Here is an 18063-nt window from a genome sequence, read left to right on the forward strand (position 1 = left end):
TGAGACCATCATCCAATAAAAAATGATCTTTGATATTCAGTATGGCATGCTAAAATAAACTTTTTATCTGATTGTATTTTTATTGAGCATTTTACCCAAAAATTCATTGTTTTAAAATTCTAAAGCTAAAAGATTGTTTCTGCCCAGTTTCGAACTGGGGACCTTTCGCGTGTTATGCGAACGTGATAACCACTACATTACAGAAACTGACACTTGTGGATTCCATCACTATCTAGTCTGGAAGTACAAATGACACATGCTTTTCTTAGAAATATGATTTTTTCTAAACTTTTTTTCCTTTTTTCTAATAATTTTGACGCTATTTTTCCACTTTGCATTTCAAGAGGACACATTCACTTATTATCAATTCTGATCATTGTATTTACTAAAAAAATTTTTTTAATGTATTTCTGACCAATTTTGAAGGGGGACCTTATGCATATTGGGTAAATGTGAATAACTCTACACTACAGGTACTTCATGAATGCAACACCATCCAATATGCATGGTAGAAGGGAAATTGACTTTTGATATTCTGCAATATGATTTTTGCTTGCTTTTTCATTGAGCAATGCAACAGTAGATAGTTATCAAAATATAAATTATTGAATTCAAAGTGTTTAGGTAACAAAATATGTTTCTGCCAATTTCGAACTGGGGACCTTTCACGTGTGAGGCAAACATGAAATCACTACACTACAGATACTACATGTAAAATTTGAGACCATCATCCAATAAAAAATGATCTTTGACATTCAGTATGGCATGCTAAAATAAACTTTTTATCTGATTGTATTTTTATTGAGCATTTTACCCAAAAATTAATTGTTTTAAAATTCTAAAGCTAAAAGATTGTTTCTGCCCAGTTTCGAACTGGGGATCTTTCACGTGTTAGGCGAACGTGATAACCACTACACTACAGAAACTGACTCGCGTGGTCCCATCACTATCTAGTCTGGAAGTACAAATGACACATGCTTTTCTTAGAAATATAATTTTTTCTAAACTTTTTTTCCTATTTTCTAATAATTTTGACGCTATTTTTCCACTTTGCATTTCAAGAGGACACATTCACTTATTATCAATTCTGATCATTGTATTTACTAAAAAAAATATTTTTTGAATGTATTTCTGACCAATTTTGAAGGGGGACCTTAAGCATATTGGGTAAATGTGAATAACTCTACACTACAGGTACTTCATGAATGCAACACCATCCAATATGCATGGTAGAAGGGAAATTGACTTTTGATAATCTGCAATATGATTTTTGCTTGCTTTTTCATTGAGCAATGCAACAGTAGATAGTTATCAAAATATAAATTATTGAATTCAAAGTGTTTAGGTAACAAAATATGTTTCTGCCCAGTTTCGAACTGGGGACCTTTCGCGTGTGAGGCGAACGTGATAACCACTACACTACAGAAACTACAATGAAACAGCATCTCCCGCCATCCAATAAAAAATGATCTTTGACAGACATTATGACATTCTGAAATAAACTTTTTATATGATTGCATTTTTATTTGGCATTTCAACCAAAAATCCCTTGTTTTAAAATTCTAAAGATAACAGCATATTTCTGCCTAGTTTCGAACTGGGGACCTTTTGTGTTTTAGGCGAATGTGATAACCACTACAATACAGAAACTGACTTTTGAAGATCTCATCACTGTGGAGTCGGGAAGTTCCATTGGCAAACCGTTTTCTTAGAATTTTTTTTTCTAAACTTATTTTTCTATTTTCTAATAATTTCTATGCTATTTTTTCCACTTTGCATTTCAAGAGGACACATTCACTTATTAATAGTTCTGATCATTGTATTTAATAAAAAAATCTATTTTTAATGTATTTCTGACCAATTTTGAAGGGGAACCTTATGCATATTGGCTAAATGTAAATAATACTACACTACAGGTACTTCATGAATGCAACACCATCCAATATGCATGGTAGAAGGGAAATTGACTTTTGATATTCTGCAATATGATTTTTTGCTTGCTTTTTCATTGAGCAATGCAACAGTATATAGTTATCAAAATATAAATTATTGAATTCAAAGTGTTTAGGTAACAAAATATGTTTCTGCCAATTTCGAACTGGGGACCTTTCACGCGTGAGGCAAACATGAAATCACTACACTACAGATACTACATGAAAAATTTGCGACCATCATCCAGTAAAAAATGATCTTTGACATTCAGTATGGCATGCTAAAATAAACTTTTTATCTGATTGTATTTTTATTGAGCATTTTACCCAAAAATTAATTGTTTTAAAATTCTACAGCTAAAAGATTGTTTCTGCCCAGTTTCAAACTGGGGACCTTTCGCGTGTTAGGCGAACGTGATAACCACTACACTACAGAAACTGACTCTCGTGAATTTCATCACTATCTAGTCTGGATGTACACATGACACATGCTTTTATTAGAAATATAATTTTTTCTAAACTTTTTTTCCTATTTTCTAATCATTTTGACGCTATTTTTCCACTTTGCATTTCGAGAGGACACATTCACTTATTATCAATTCTGATCATTGTATTTACTAAAAAATTTTTTTTTAATGTATTTCTGACCAATTTTGAAGGGGGACCTTATGCATATTGGATAAATGTGAATAACTCTACACTACAGGAACTTCATGAATGCAACACCATCCAATATGCATGGTAGAAGGGAAATTGACTTTTGATATTCTGCAATATGATTTTTTGCTTGCTTTTTCATTGAGCAATGCAACAGTAGATAGTTATCAAAATATAAATTATTGAATTCAAAGTGTTTAGGTAACAAAATATGTTTCTGCCAATTTCGAACTGGGGACCTTTCACGTGTGAGGCAAACATGAAATCACTACACTACAGATACTACATGAAAAATTTGCGACCATCATCCAATAAAAAATGATCTTTGACATTCAGTATGGCATGCTAAAATAAACTTTTTATCTGATTGTATTTTTATTGAGCATTTTACCCAAAAATTCATTGTTTTAAAATTCTAAAGCTAAAAGATTGTTTCTGCCCAGTTTCGAACTGGGGACCTTTCGCGTGTTAGGCGAACGTGATAACCACTACACTACAGAAACTGACTCTTGTGCATCCCATCACTATCTAGTCTGGAAGTACAAATGACACATGCTTTTCTTAGAAATATAATTTTTTCTAAACTTTTTTTTCCTATTTTCTAATAATTTTGACGCTATTTTTCCACTTTGCATTTCAAGAGGACACATTCACTTATTATCAATTCTGATCATTGTATTTACTAAAAAAATATTTTTTGAATGTATTTCTGACCAATTTTGAAGGGGAACCTTATGCATATTGGCTAAATGTGAATAATACTACACTACAGGTACTTCATGAATGCAACACCATCCAATATGCATGGTAGAAGGGAAATTGACTTTTGATATTCTGCAATATGATTTTTGCTTGCTTTTTCATTGAGCAATGCAACAGTAGATAGTTATCAAAATATAAATTATTGAATTCAAAGTGTTTAGGTAACAAAATATGTTTCTGCCCAGTTTCGAACTGGGGACCTTTCGCGTGTGAGGCGAACGTGATAACCACTACACTACAGAAACTACAATAAAACAGCATCTCCCGCCATCCAATAAAAAATGATCTTTGACATACATTATGGCATTCTGAAATAAACTTTTTATATGATTGCATTTTTATTTGGCATTTCAACCAAAAATCCCTTGATTTAAAATTCTAAAGATAACAGCATATTTCTGCCCAGTTTCGAACTGGGGACCTTTTGTGTTTTAGGCGAATGTGATAACCACTACAATACAGAAACTGACTTTTGAAGATCTCATCACTATGGAGTCGGGAAGTACCATTGGCAAACCGTTTTCTTAGAATTTTTTTTTCTAAACTTATTTTTCTATTTTCTAATAATTTCTATGCTATTTTTTCCACTTTGCATTTCAAGAGGACACATTCACTTATTAATAGTTCTGATCATTGTATTTAATAAAAAAATCTATTTTTAATGTATTTCTGACCAATTTTGAAGGGGAACCTTATGCATATTGGCTAAATGTGAATAATACTACACTACAGGTACTTCATGAATGCAACACCATCCAATATGCATGGTAGAAGGGAAATTGACTTTTGATATTCTGCAATATGATTTTTTGCTTGCTTTTTCATTGAGCAATGCAACAGTATATAGTTATCAAAATATAAATTATTGAATTCAAAGTGTTTAGGTAACAAAATATGTTTCTGCCAATTTCGAACTGAGGAACTTTCACGCGTGAGGCAAACATGAAATCACTACACTACAGATACTACATGAAAAATTTGCGACCATCATCCAATAAAAAATGATCTTTGACATTCAGTATGGCATGCTAAAATAAACTTTTTATCTGATTGTATTTTTATTGAGCATTTTACCCAAAAATTCATTGTTTTAAAATTCTAAAGCTAAAAGACTGATTCTGCCCAGTTTCGAACTGGCGACCTTTCGCGTGTTAGGCGAACGTGATAACCACTACACTACAGAAACTGACTCTCGTGAATCCCATCACTATCTAGTCTGGATGTACACATGACACATGCTTTTATTAGAAATATAATTTTTTCTAAACTTTTTTTCCTATTTTCTAATAATTTTGATGCTATTTTTCCACTTTGCATTTCAAGAGGACACATTCACTTATTATCAATTCTGATCATTGTATTTACTAAAAAAAATTTTTTTTAATGTATTTCTGACCAATTTTGAAGGGGGACCTTATGCATATTGGATAAATGTGAATAACTCTACACTACAGGTACTTCATGAATGCAACACCATCCAATATACATGGTAGAATTGAAATTGACTTTTGATATTCTGCAATATGATTTTTTGCTTGCTTTTTCATTGAGCAATGCAACAGTAGATAGTTATCAAAATATAAATTATTGAATTCAAAGTGTTTAGGTAACAAAATATGTTTCTGCCAATTTCGAACTGGGGACCTTTCACGTGTGAGGCAAACATGAAATCACTACACTACAGATACTACATGAAAAATTTGAGACCATCATCCAATAAAAAATGATCTTTGACATTCAGTATGGCATGCTAAAATAAACTTTTTATCTGATTGTATTTTTATTGAGCATTTTACCAAAAAATTAATTGTTTTAAAATTCTAAAGCTAAAAGATTGTTTCTGCCCAGTTTCGAACTGGGGATCTTTCACGTGTTAGGCGAACGTGATAACCACTACACTACAGAAACTGACTCACGTGGTCCCATCACTATCTAGTCTGGAAGTACAAATGACACAAGCTTTTCTTAGAAATATAATTTTTTCTAAACTTTTTTTCCTATTTTCTAATAATTTTGACGCTATTTTTCCACTTTGCATTTCAAGAGGACACATTCACTTATTATCAATTCTGATCATTGTATTTACTAAAAAAATATTTTTTGAATGTATTTCTGACCAATTTTGAAGGGGGACCTTATGCATATTGGGTAAATGTGAATAACTCTACACTACAGGTACTTCATGAATGCAACACCATCCAATATGCATGGTAGAAGGGAAATTGACTTTTGATATTCTGCAATATGATTTTTGCTTGCTTTTTCATTGAGCAATGCAACAGTAGATAGTTATCAAAATATAAATTATTGAATTCAAAGTGTTTAGGTAACAAAATATGTTTCTGCCCAGTTTCGAACTGGGGACCTTTCGCGTGTGAGGCGAACGTGATAACCACTACACTACAGAAACTACAATGAAACAGCATCTCCCGCCATCCAATAAAAAATGATCTTTGACATACATTATGACATTATGAAATAAACTTTTTATATGATTGCATTTTTATTTGGCATTTCAACCAAAAATCCCTTGTTTTAAAATTCTAAAGATAACAGCATATTTCTGCCCAGTTTCGAACTGGGGACCTTTTGTGTTTTAGGCGAATGTGATAACCACTACAATACAGAAACTGACTTTTGAAGATCTCATCACTATGGAGTCGGGAAGTACCATTGGCAAACCGTTTTCTTAGAATTTTTTTTTCTAAACTTATTTTTCTATTTTCTAATAATTTCTATGCTATTTTTTCCACTTTGCATCTCAAGAGGACACATTCACTTATTAATAGTTCTGATCATTGTATTTAATAAAAAAATCTATTTTTAATGTATTTCTGACCAATTTTGAAGGGGAACCTTATGCATATTGGCTAAATGTGAATAATACTACACTACAGGTACTTCATGAATGCAACACCATCCAATATGCATGGTAGAAGGGAAATTGACTTTTGATATTCTGCAATATGATTTTTTGCTTGCTTTTTCATTGAGCAATGCAACAGTAGATAGTTATCAAAATATAAATTATTGAATTCAAAGTGTTTAGGTAACAAAATATGTTTCTGCCAATTTCGAACTGGGGACCTTTCACGTGTGAGGTAAACATGAAATCACTACACTACAGATACTACATGAAAAATTTGAGACCATCATCCAATAAAAAATGATCTTTGATATTCAGTATGGCATGCTAAAATAAACTTTTTATCTGATTGTATTTTTATTGAGCATTTTACCCAAAAATTCATTGTTTTAAAATTCTAAAGCTAAAAGATTGTTTCTGCCCAGTTTCGAACTGGGGACCTTTCGCGTGTTATGCGAACGTGATAACCACTACACTACAGAAACTGACACTTGTGGATTCCATCACTATCTAGTCTGGAAGTACAAATGACACATGCTTTTCTTAGAAATATGATTTTTTCTAAACTTTTTTTCCTATTTTCTAATAATTTTGACGCTATTTTTCCACTTTGCATTTCAAGAGGACACATTCACTTATTATCAATTCTGATCATTGTATTTACTAAAAAAAATTTTTTTCATGTATTTCTGACCAATTTTGAAGGGGGACCTTATGCATATTGGGTAAATGTGAATAACTCTACACTACAGGTACTTCATGAATGCAACACCATCCAATATGCATGGTAGAAGGGAAATTGACTTTTGATATTCTGCAATATGATTTTTGCTTGCTTTTTCATTGAGCAATGCAACAGTAGATAGTTATCAAAATATAAATTATTGAATTCAAAGTGTTTAGGTAACAAAATATGTTTCTGCCCAGTTTCGAACTGGGGACCTTTCGCGTGTGAGGCGAACGTGATAACCACTACACTACAGAAACTACATGAAAACAGAATCTCCCGCCATCCAATAAAAAATGATCTTTGACATACATTATGGCATTCTGAAATAAACTTTTTATATGATTGCATTTTTATTTGGCATTTCAACCGAAAATCCCTTGATTTAAAATTCTAAAGATAACAGCATATTTCTGCCTAGTTTCGAACTGGGGACCTTTTGTGTTTTAGGCGAATGTGATAACCACTACAATACAGAAACTGACTTTTGAAGATCTCATCACTATGGAGTCGGGAAGTACCATTGGCAAACCGTTTTCTTAGAATTTTTTTTTCTAAACTTATTTTTCTATTTTCTAATAATTTCTATGCTATTTTTTCCACTTTGCATTTCAAGAGGACACATTCACTTATTAATAGTTCTGATCATTGTATTTAATAAAAAAATCTATTTTTAATGTATTTCTGACCAATTTTGAAGGGGAACCTTATGCATATTGGCTAAATGTGAATAATACTACACTACAGGTACTTCATGAATGCAACACCATCCAATATGCATGGTAGAAGGGAAATTGACTTTTGATATTCTGCAATATGATTTTTTGCTTGCTTTTTCATTGAGCAATGCAACAGTATATAGTTATCAAAATATAAATTATTGAATTCAAAGTGTTTAGGTAACAAAATATGTTTCTGCCAATTTCGAACTGGGGACCTTTCACGCGTGAGGCAAACATGAAATCACTACACTACAGATACTACATGAAAAATTTGCGACCATCATCCAGTAAAAAATGATCTTTGACATTCAGTATGGCATGCTAAAATAAACTTTTTATCTGATTGTATTTTTATTGAGCATTTTACCCAAAAATTAATTGTTTTAAAATTCTAAAGCTAAAAGATTGTTTCTGCCCAGTTTCGAACTGGGGATCTTTCACGTGTTAGGCGAACGTGATAACCACTACACTACAGAAACTGACTCGCGTGGTCCCATCACTATCTAGTCTGGAAGTACAAATGACACATGCTTTACTTAGAAATATAATTTTTTCTAAACTTTTTTTCCTATTTTCTAATAATTTTGACGCTATTTTTCCACTTTGCATTTCAAGAGGACACATTCACTTATTATCAATTCTGATCATTGTATTTAATAAAAAAATATTTTTTGAATGTATTTCTGACCAATTTTGAAGGGAGACCTTATGCATATTGGGTAAATGTGAATAACTCTACACTACAGGTACTTCATGAATGCAACACCATCCAATATGCATGGTAGAAGGGAAATTGACTTTTGATATTCTGCAATATGATTTTTGCTTGCTTTTTCATTGAGCAATGCAACAGTAGATAGTTATCAAAATATAAATTATTGAATTCAAAGTGTTTAGGTAACAAAATATGTTTCTGCCCAGTTTCGAACTGGGGACCTCTCGCGTGTGAGGCGAACGTGATAACCACTACAATTGTTTCTGCCAATTTCGAACTGGGGACCTTTCACGTGTGAGGTAAACATGAAATCACTACACTACAGATACTACATGAAAAATTTGAGACCATCATCCAATAAAAAATGATCTTTGATATTCAGTATGGCATGCTAAAATAAACTTTTTATCTGATTGTATTTTTATTGAGCATTTTACCCAAAAATTCATTGTTTTAAAATTCTAAAGCTAAAAGATTGTTTCTGCCCAGTTTCGAACTGGGGACCTTTCGCGTGTTATGCGAACGTGATAACCACTACATTACAGAAACTGACACTTGTGGATTCCATCACTATCTAGTCTGGAAGTACAAATGACACATGCTTTTCTTAGAAATATGATTTTTTCTAAACTTTTTTTCCTATTTTCTAATAATTTTGACGCTATTTTTCCACTTTGCATTTCAAGAGGACACATTCACTTATTATCAATTCTGATCATTGTATTTACTAAAAAAAATTTTTTAATGTATTTCTGACCAATTTTGAAGGGGGACCTTATGCATATTGGGTAAATGTGAATAACTCTACACTACAGGTACTTCATGAATGCAACACCATCCAATATGCATGGTAGAAGGGAAATTTACTTTTGATATTCTGCAATATGATTTTTGCTTGCTTTTTCATTGAGCAATGCAACAGTAGATAGTTATCAAAATATAAATTATTGAATTCAAAGTGTTTAGGTAACAAAATATGTTTCTGCCAATTTCGAACTGGGGACCTTTCACGTGTGAGGCAAACATGAAATCACTACACTACAGATACTACATGAAAAATTTGAGACCATCATCCAATAAAAAATGATCTTTGACATTCAGTATGGCATGCTAAAATAAACTTTTTATCTGATTGTATTTTTATTGAGCATTTTACCCAAAAATTAATTGTTTTAAAATTCTAAAGCTAAAAGATTGTTTCTGCCCAGTTTCGAACTGGGGATCTTTCACGTGTTAGGCGAACGTGATAACCACTACACTACAGAAACTGACTCGCGTGGTCCCATCACTATCTAGTCTGGAAGTACAAATGACACATGCTTTTCTTAGAAATATAATTTTTTCTAAACTTTTTTTCCTATTTTCTAATAATTTTGACGCTATTTTTCCACTTTGCATTTCAAGAGGACACATTCACTTATTATCAATTCTGATCATTGTATTTACTAAAAAAAATATTTTTTGAATGTATTTCTGACCAATTTTGAAGGGGGACCTTAAGCATATTGGGTAAATGTGAATAACTCTACACTACAGGTACTTCATGAATGCAACACCATCCAATATGCATGGTAGAAGGGAAATTGACTTTTGATATTCTGCAATATGATTTTTGCTTGCTTTTTCATTGAGCAATGCAACAGTAGATAGTTATCAAAATATAAATTATTGAATTCAAAGTGTTTAGGTAACAAAATATGTTTCTGCCCAGTTTCGAACTGGGGACCTTTCGCGTGTGAGGCGAACGTGATAACCACTACACTACAGAAACTACAATAAAACAGCATCTCCCGCCATCCAATAAAAAATGATCTTTGACATACATTATGGCATTCTGAAATAAACTTTTTATATGATTGCATTTTTATTTGGCATTTCAACCAAAAATCCCTTGATTTAAAATTCTAAAGATAACAGCATATTTCTGCCCAGTTTCGAACTGGGGATCTTTTGTGTTTTAGGCGAATGTGATAACCACTACAATACAGAAACTGACTTTTGAAGATCTCATCACTATGGAGTCGGGAAGTACCATTGGCAAACCGTTTTCTTAGAATTTTTTTTTCTAAACTTATTTTTCTATTTTCTAATAATTTCTATGCTATTTTTTCCACTTTGCATTTCAAGAGGACACATTCACTTATTAATAGTTCTGATCATTGTATTTAATAAAAAAATCTATTTTTAATGTATTTCTGACCAATTTTGAAGGGGAACCTTATGCATATTGGCTAAATGTGAATAATACTACACTACAGGTACTTCATGAATGCAACACCATCCAATATGCATGGTAGAAGGGAAATTGACTTTTGATATTCTGCAATATGATTTTTTGCTTGCTTTTTCATTGAGCAATGCAACAGTATATAGTTATCAAAATATAAATTATTGAATTCAAAGTGTTTAGGTAACAAAATATGTTTCTGCCAATTTCGAACTGGGGAACTTTCACGCGTGAGGCAAACATGAAATCACTACACTACAGATACTACATGAAAAATTTGCGACCATCATCCAATAAAAAATGATCTTTGACATTCAGTATGGCATGCTAAAATAAACTTTTTATCTGATTGTATTTTTATTGAGCATTTTACCCAAAAATTCATTGTTTTAAAATTCTAAAGCTAAAAGACTGATTCTGCCCAGTTTCGAACTGGGGACCTTTCGCGTGTTAGGCAAACGTGATAACCACTACACTACAGAAACTGACTCTCGTGAATCCCATCACTATCTAGTCTGGAAGTACAAATGACACATGCTTTTCTTAGAAATATAATTTTTTCTAAACTTTTTTTCCTATTTTCTAATAATTTTGATGCTATTTTTCCACTTTGCATTTCAAGAGGACACATTCACTTATTATCAATTCTGATCATTGTATTTACTAAAAAAATTTTTTTTTAATGTATTTCTGACCAATTTTGAAGGGGGACCTTATGCATATTGGATAAATGTGAATAACTCTACACTACAGGTACTTCATGAATGCAACACCATCCAATATGCATGGTAGAATTGAAATTGACTTTTGATATTCTGCAATATGATTTTTTGCTTGCTTTTTCATTGAGCAATGCAACAGTAGATAGTTATCAAGATATAAATTATTGAATTCAAAGTGTTTAGGTAACAAAATATGTTTCTGCCAATTTTGAACTGGGGACCTTTCACGTGTGAGGCAAACATGAAATCACTACACTACAGATACTACATGAAAAATTTGAGACCATCATCCAATAAAAAATGATCTTTGACATTCAGTATGGCATGCTAAAATAAACTTTTTATCTGATTGTATTTTTATTGAGTATTTTACCCAAAAATTAATTGTTTTAAAATTCTAAAGCTAAAAGATTGTTTCTGCCCAGTTTCGAACTGGGGATCTTTCACGTGTTAGGCGAACGTGATAACCACTACACTACAGAAACTGACTCACGTGGTCCCATCACTATCTAGTCTGGAAGTACAAATGACACATGCTTTTCTTAGAAATATAATTTTTTCTAAACTTTTTTTCCTATTTTCTAATAATTTTGACGCTATTTTTCCACTTTGCATTTCAAGAGGACACATTCACTTATTATCAATTCTGATCATTGTATTTACTAAAAAAATATTTTTTGAATGTATTTCTGACCAATTTTGAAGGGGGACCTTATGCATATTGGGTAAATGTAAATAACTCTACACTACAGGTACTTCATGAATGCAACACCATCCAATATGCATGGTAGAAGGGAAATTGACTTTTGATATTCTGCAATATGATTTTTGCTTGCTTTTTCATTGAGCAATGCAACAGTAGATAGTTATCAAAATATAAATTATTGAATTCAAAGTGTTTAGGTAACAAAATATGTTTCTGCCCAGTTTCGAACTGGGGACCTTTCGCGTGTGAGGCGAACGTGATAACCACTACACTACAGAAACTACAATGAAACAGCATCTCCCGCCATCCAATAAAAAATGATCTTTGACATACATTATGACATTCTGAAATAAACTTTTTATATGATTGCATTTTTATTTGGCATTTCAACCAAAAATCCCTTGTTTTAAAATTCTAAAGATAACAGCATATTTCTGCCCAGTTTCGAACTGGGGACCTTTTGTGTTTTAGGCGAATGTGATAACCACTACAATACAGAAACTGACTTTTGAAGATCTCATCACTATGGAGTCGGGAAGTACCATTGGCAAACCGTTTTCTTAGAATTTTTTTTTCTAAACTTATTTTTCTATTTTCTAATAATTTCTATGCTATTTTTTCCACTTTGCATCTCAAGAGGACACATTCACTTATTAATAGTTCTGATCATTGTATTTAATAAAAAAATCTATTTTTAATGTATTTCTGACCAATTTTGAAGGGGAACCTTATGCATATTGGCTAAATGTGAATAATACTACACTACAGGTACTTCATGAATGCAACACCATCCAATATGCATGGTAGAAGGGAAATTGACTTTTTATATTTTGCAATATGATTTTTTGCTTGCTTTTTCATTGAGCAATGCAACAGTATATAGTTATCAAAATATAAATTATTGAATTCAAAGTGTTTAGGTAACAAAATATGTTTCTGCCAATTTCGAACTGGGGACCTTTCACGCGTGAGACAAACATGAAATCACTACACTACAGATACTACATGAAAAATTTGCGACCATCATCCAATAAAAAATGATCTTTGACATTCAGTATGGCATGCTAAAATAAACTTTTTATCTGATTGTATTTTTATTTAGCATTTTACCCAAAAATTCATTGTTTTAAAATTCTAAAGCTAAAAGACTGTTTCTGCCCAGTTTCGAACTGGGGACCTTTCGCATGTTAGGCGAACGTGATAACCACTACACTACAGAAACTGACTCTCGTGAATCCCATCACTATCTAGTCTGGAAGTACAAATGACACATGCTTTTCTTAGAAAAATAATTTTTTCTAAACTTTTTTTTCCTATTTTCTAATAATTTTGACGCTATTTTTCCACTTTGCATTTCAAGAGGACACATTCACTTATTATCAATTCTGATCATTGTATTTACTTAAAAAAAAAATGTTTAATGTATTTCTGACCAATTTTGAAGGGGGACCTTATGCATATTGGATAAATGTGAATAACTCTACACTACAGGTACTTCATGAATGCAACACCATCCAATATGCATGGTAGAAGGGAAATTGACTTTTGATATTCTGCAATATGATTTTTGCTTGCTTTTTCATTGAGCAATGCAACAGTAGATAGTTATCAAAATATAAATTATTGAATTCAAAGTGTTTAGGTAACAAAATATGTTTCTGCCCAGTTTCGAACTGGGGACTTTTCGCGTGTGAGGCGAACGTGATAACCACTACACTACAGAAACTACAATAAAACAGCATCTCCCGCCATCCAATAAAAAATGATCTTTGACATACATTATGGCATTCTGAAATAAACTTTTTATATGATTGCATTTTTATTTGGCATTTCAACCAAAAATCCCTTGATTTAAAATTCTAAAGATAACAGCATATTTCTGCCCAGTTTCGAACTGGGGACCTTTTGTGTTTTAGGCGAATGTGATAACCACTACAATACAGAAACTGACTTTTGAAGATCTCATCACTATGGAGTCGGGAAGTACCATTGGCAAACCGTTTTCTTAGAATTTTTTTTTCTAAACTTATTTTTCTATTTTCTAATAATTTCTATGCTATTTTTTGCACTTTGCATTTCAAGAGGACACATTCACTTATTAATAGTTCTGATCATTGTATTTAATAAAAAAATCTATTTTTAATGTATTTCTGACCAATTTTGAAGGGGAACCTTATGCATATTGGCTAAATGTGAATAATACTACACTACAGGTACTTCATGAATGCAACACCATCCAATATGCATGGTAGAAGGGAAATTGACTTTTGATATTCTGCAATATGATTTTTTGCTTGCTTTTTCATTGAGCAATGCAACAGTATATAGTTATCAAAATATAAATTATTGAATTCAAAGTGTTTAGGTAACAAAATATGTTTCTGCCAATTTCGAACTGGGGAACTTTCACGCGTGAGGCAAACATGAAATCACTACACTACAGATACTACATGAAAAATTTGCGACCATCATCCAATAAAAAATGATCTTTGACATTCAGTATGGCATGCTAAAATAAACTTTTTATCTGATTGTATTTTTATTGAGCATTTTACCCAAAAATTCATTGTTTTAAAATTCTAAAGCTAAAAGACTGTTTCTGCCCAGTTTCGAACTGGGGACCTTTCGCATGTTAGGCGAACGTGATAACCACTACACTACAGAAACTGACTCTCGTGAATCCCATCACTATCTAGTCTGGAAGTACAAATGACACATGCTTTTCTTAGAAATATAATTTTTTCTAAACTTTTTTTCCTATTTTCTAATAATTTTGATGCTATTTTTCCACTTTGCATTTCAAGAGGACACATTCACTAATTATCAATTCTGATCATTGTATTTACTAAAAAAAAAAATTTTTAATGTATTTCTGACCAATTTTGAAGGGGGACCTTATGCATATTGGATAAATGTGAATAACTCTACACTACAGGTACTTCATGAATGCAACACCATCCAATATGCATGGTAGAATTGAAATTGACTTTTGATATTCTGCAATATGATTTTTTTGCTTGCTTTTTCATTGAGCAATGCAACAGTAGATAGTTATCAAAATATAAATTATTGAATTCAAAGTATTTAGGTAACAAAATATGTTTCTGCCAATTTCGAACTGGGGACCTTTCACGTGTGAGGCAAACATGAAATCACTACACTACAGATACTACATGAAAAATTTGAGACCATCATCCAATAAAAAATGATCTTTGACATTCAGTATGGCATGCTAAAATAAACTTTTTATCTGATTGTATTTTTATTGAGCATTTTACCCAAAAATTAATTGTTTTAAAATTCTAAAGCTAAAAGATTGTTTCTGCCCAGTTTCGAACTGGGGATCTTTCACGTGTTAGGCGAACGTGATAACCACTACACTACAGAAACTGACTCACGTGGTCCCATCACTATCTAGTCTGGAAGTACAAATGACACATGCTTTTCTTAGAAATATAATTTTTTCTAAACTTTTTTTCCTATTTTCTAATAATTTTGACGCTATTTTTCCACTTTGCATTTCAAGAGGACACATTCACTTATTATCAATTCTGATCATTGTATTTACTAAAAAAATATTTTTTGAATGTATTTCTGACCAATTTTGAAGGGGGACCTTATGCATATTGGGTAAATGTGAATAACTCTACACTACAGGTACTTCATGAATGCAACACCATCCAATATGCATGGTAGAAGGGAAATTGACTTTTGATATTCTGCAATATGATTTTTGCTTGCTTTTTCATTGAGCAATGCAACAGTAGATAGTTATCAAAATATAAATTATTGAATTCAAAGTGTTTAGGTAACAAAATATGTTTCTGCCCAGTTTCGAACTGGGGACCTTTCGCGTGTGAGGCGAACGTGATAACCACTACACTACAGAAACTACAATGAAACAGCATCTCCCGCCATCCAATAAAAAATGATCTTTGACATACATTATGACATTCTGAAATAAACTTTTTATATGATTGCATTTTTATTTGGCATTTCAACCAAAAATCCCTTGTTTTAAAATTCTAAAGATAACAGCATATTTCTGCCCAGTTTCGAACTGGGGACCTTTTGTGTTTTAGGCGATTGTGATAACCACTACAATACAGAAACTGACTTTTGAAGATCTCATCACTATGGAGTCGGGAAGTACCATTGGCAAACCGTTTTCTTAGAATTTTTTTTTCTAAACTTATTTTTCTATTTTCTAATAATTTCTATGCTATTTTTTCCACTTTGCATCTCAAGAGGACACATTCACTTATTAATAGTTCTGATCATTGTATTTAATAAAAAAATCTATTTTTAATGTATTTCTGACCAATTTTGAAGGGGAACCTTATGCATATTGGCTAAATGTGAATAATACTACACTACAGGTACTTCATGAATGCAACACCATCCAATATGCATGGTAGAAGGGAAATTGACTTTTGATATTCTGCAATATGATTTTTTGCTTGCTTTTTCATTGAGCAATGCAACAGTAGATAGTTATCAAAATATAAATTATTGAATTCAAAGTGTTTAGGTAACAAAATATGTTTCTGCCAATTTCGAACTGGGGACCTTTCACGTGTGAGGTAAACATGAAATCACTACACTACAGATACTACATGAAAAATTTGAGACCATCATCCAATAAAAAATGATCTTTGATATTCAGTATGGCATGCTAAAATGAACTTTTTATCTGATTGTATTTTTATTGAGCATTTTACCCAAAAATTCATTGTTTTAAAATTCTAAAGCTAAAAGATTGTTTCTGCCCAGTTTCAAACTGGGGACCTTTCGCGTGTTATGCGAACGTGATAACCACTATACTACAGAAACTGACACTTGTGGATTCCATCACTATCTAGTCTGGAAGTACAAATGACACATGCTTTTCTTAGAAATATGATTTTTTCTAAACTTTTTTTCCTATTTTCTAATAATTTTGATGCTATTTTTCCACTTTGCATTTCAAGAGGACACATTCACTTATTATCAATTCTGATCATTGTATTTACTAAAAAATTTTTTTTTTATGTATTTCTGACCAATTTTGAAGGGGGACCTTATGCATATTGGATAAATGTGAATAACTCTACACTACAGGTACTTCATGAATGCAACACCATCCAATATGCATGGTAGAATTGAAATTGACTTTTGATATTCTGCAATATGATTTTTTGCTTGCTTTTTCATTGAGCAATGCAACAGTAGATAGTTATCAAAATATAAATTATTGAATTCAAAGTGTTTAGGTAACAAAATATGTTTCTGCCAATTTCGAACTGGGGACCTTTCACGTGTGAGGCAAACATGAAATCACTACACTACAGATACTACATGAAAAATTTGAGACCATCATCCAATAAAAAATGATCTTTGATATTCAGTATGGCATGCTAAAATAAACTTTTTATCTGATTGTATTTTTATTGAGCATTTTACCCAAAAATTCATTGTTTTAAAATTCTAAAGCTAAAAGATTGTTTCTGCCCAGTTTCGAACTGGGGACCTTTCGCGTGTTATGCGAACGTGATAACCACTACACTACAGAAACTGACACTTGTGGATTCCATCACTATCTAGTCTGGAAGTACAAATGACACATGCTTTTCTTAGAAATATGATTTTTTCTAAACTTTTTTTCCTATTTTCTAATAATTTTGACGCTATTTTTCCACTTTGCATTTCAAGAGGACACATTCACTTATTATCAATTCTGATCATTGTATTTACTAAAAAAAAATTTTTTTTATGTATTTCTGACCAATTTTGAAGGGGGACCTTATGCATATTGGATAAATGTGAATAACTCTACACTACAGGTACTTCATGAATGCAACACCATCCAATATGCATGGTAGAATTGAATCTGACTTTTGATATTCTGCAATATGATTTTTTGCTTGCTTTTTCATTGAGCAATGCAACAGTAGATAGTTATCAAAATATAAATTATTGAATTCAAAGTGTTTAGGTAACAAAATATGTTTCTGCCAATTTCGAACTGGGGACCTTTCACGTGTGAGGC

The 18063-nt window shown here is 31.8% G+C and overlaps 25 non-coding genes across 25 annotated transcripts; all 25 read right to left on the minus strand.

Moving 5' to 3' along the window:
• Positions 1-134: 134 nt before the first annotated feature.
• Positions 135-207, minus strand: TRNAV-AAC (transfer RNA valine (anticodon AAC)). Its single transcript has one exon. It is a non-coding gene; the product is annotated as a tRNA-Val (tRNA).
• Positions 208-853: 646 nt separating this feature from the next.
• TRNAV-AAC (transfer RNA valine (anticodon AAC)) lies at positions 854-926 on the minus strand. Its single transcript has one exon. It is a non-coding gene; the product is annotated as a tRNA-Val (tRNA).
• A 430-nt stretch (positions 927-1356) lies between these two features.
• On the minus strand, positions 1357-1429 carry TRNAV-CAC (transfer RNA valine (anticodon CAC)). Its single transcript has one exon. It is a non-coding gene; the product is annotated as a tRNA-Val (tRNA).
• An 868-nt stretch (positions 1430-2297) lies between these two features.
• TRNAV-AAC (transfer RNA valine (anticodon AAC)) lies at positions 2298-2370 on the minus strand. The gene has a single exon. It is a non-coding gene; the product is annotated as a tRNA-Val (tRNA).
• A 648-nt stretch (positions 2371-3018) lies between these two features.
• TRNAV-AAC (transfer RNA valine (anticodon AAC)) lies at positions 3019-3091 on the minus strand. Its single transcript has one exon. It is a non-coding gene; the product is annotated as a tRNA-Val (tRNA).
• Positions 3092-3522: 431 nt separating this feature from the next.
• Positions 3523-3595, minus strand: TRNAV-CAC (transfer RNA valine (anticodon CAC)). The gene has a single exon. It is a non-coding gene; the product is annotated as a tRNA-Val (tRNA).
• An 868-nt stretch (positions 3596-4463) lies between these two features.
• On the minus strand, positions 4464-4536 carry TRNAV-AAC (transfer RNA valine (anticodon AAC)). The gene has a single exon. It is a non-coding gene; the product is annotated as a tRNA-Val (tRNA).
• A 649-nt stretch (positions 4537-5185) lies between these two features.
• TRNAV-AAC (transfer RNA valine (anticodon AAC)) lies at positions 5186-5258 on the minus strand. Its single transcript has one exon. It is a non-coding gene; the product is annotated as a tRNA-Val (tRNA).
• Positions 5259-5687: 429 nt separating this feature from the next.
• Positions 5688-5760, minus strand: TRNAV-CAC (transfer RNA valine (anticodon CAC)). The gene has a single exon. It is a non-coding gene; the product is annotated as a tRNA-Val (tRNA).
• Positions 5761-6628: 868 nt separating this feature from the next.
• TRNAV-AAC (transfer RNA valine (anticodon AAC)) lies at positions 6629-6701 on the minus strand. Its single transcript has one exon. It is a non-coding gene; the product is annotated as a tRNA-Val (tRNA).
• Positions 6702-7130: 429 nt separating this feature from the next.
• On the minus strand, positions 7131-7203 carry TRNAV-CAC (transfer RNA valine (anticodon CAC)). Its single transcript has one exon. It is a non-coding gene; the product is annotated as a tRNA-Val (tRNA).
• An 868-nt stretch (positions 7204-8071) lies between these two features.
• TRNAV-AAC (transfer RNA valine (anticodon AAC)) lies at positions 8072-8144 on the minus strand. Its single transcript has one exon. It is a non-coding gene; the product is annotated as a tRNA-Val (tRNA).
• A 712-nt stretch (positions 8145-8856) lies between these two features.
• TRNAV-AAC (transfer RNA valine (anticodon AAC)) lies at positions 8857-8929 on the minus strand. The gene has a single exon. It is a non-coding gene; the product is annotated as a tRNA-Val (tRNA).
• A 646-nt stretch (positions 8930-9575) lies between these two features.
• On the minus strand, positions 9576-9648 carry TRNAV-AAC (transfer RNA valine (anticodon AAC)). The gene has a single exon. It is a non-coding gene; the product is annotated as a tRNA-Val (tRNA).
• A 430-nt stretch (positions 9649-10078) lies between these two features.
• Positions 10079-10151, minus strand: TRNAV-CAC (transfer RNA valine (anticodon CAC)). Its single transcript has one exon. It is a non-coding gene; the product is annotated as a tRNA-Val (tRNA).
• An 868-nt stretch (positions 10152-11019) lies between these two features.
• TRNAV-AAC (transfer RNA valine (anticodon AAC)) lies at positions 11020-11092 on the minus strand. Its single transcript has one exon. It is a non-coding gene; the product is annotated as a tRNA-Val (tRNA).
• Positions 11093-11741: 649 nt separating this feature from the next.
• On the minus strand, positions 11742-11814 carry TRNAV-AAC (transfer RNA valine (anticodon AAC)). Its single transcript has one exon. It is a non-coding gene; the product is annotated as a tRNA-Val (tRNA).
• Positions 11815-12243: 429 nt separating this feature from the next.
• Positions 12244-12316, minus strand: TRNAV-CAC (transfer RNA valine (anticodon CAC)). Its single transcript has one exon. It is a non-coding gene; the product is annotated as a tRNA-Val (tRNA).
• Positions 12317-13184: 868 nt separating this feature from the next.
• Positions 13185-13257, minus strand: TRNAV-AAC (transfer RNA valine (anticodon AAC)). The gene has a single exon. It is a non-coding gene; the product is annotated as a tRNA-Val (tRNA).
• Positions 13258-13688: 431 nt separating this feature from the next.
• Positions 13689-13761, minus strand: TRNAV-CAC (transfer RNA valine (anticodon CAC)). Its single transcript has one exon. It is a non-coding gene; the product is annotated as a tRNA-Val (tRNA).
• An 868-nt stretch (positions 13762-14629) lies between these two features.
• Positions 14630-14702, minus strand: TRNAV-AAC (transfer RNA valine (anticodon AAC)). Its single transcript has one exon. It is a non-coding gene; the product is annotated as a tRNA-Val (tRNA).
• Positions 14703-15352: 650 nt separating this feature from the next.
• Positions 15353-15425, minus strand: TRNAV-AAC (transfer RNA valine (anticodon AAC)). Its single transcript has one exon. It is a non-coding gene; the product is annotated as a tRNA-Val (tRNA).
• Positions 15426-15854: 429 nt separating this feature from the next.
• Positions 15855-15927, minus strand: TRNAV-CAC (transfer RNA valine (anticodon CAC)). The gene has a single exon. It is a non-coding gene; the product is annotated as a tRNA-Val (tRNA).
• An 868-nt stretch (positions 15928-16795) lies between these two features.
• On the minus strand, positions 16796-16868 carry TRNAV-AAC (transfer RNA valine (anticodon AAC)). The gene has a single exon. It is a non-coding gene; the product is annotated as a tRNA-Val (tRNA).
• Positions 16869-17516: 648 nt separating this feature from the next.
• Positions 17517-17589, minus strand: TRNAV-AAC (transfer RNA valine (anticodon AAC)). Its single transcript has one exon. It is a non-coding gene; the product is annotated as a tRNA-Val (tRNA).
• Positions 17590-18063: the final 474 nt, after the last annotated feature.

This window comes from Pseudophryne corroboree, chromosome 4 (genome assembly GCF_028390025.1).
Source record: "Pseudophryne corroboree isolate aPseCor3 chromosome 4, aPseCor3.hap2, whole genome shotgun sequence".
In the NCBI taxonomy this organism is placed as follows: Eukaryota; Metazoa; Chordata; class Amphibia; order Anura; family Myobatrachidae; genus Pseudophryne; species Pseudophryne corroboree.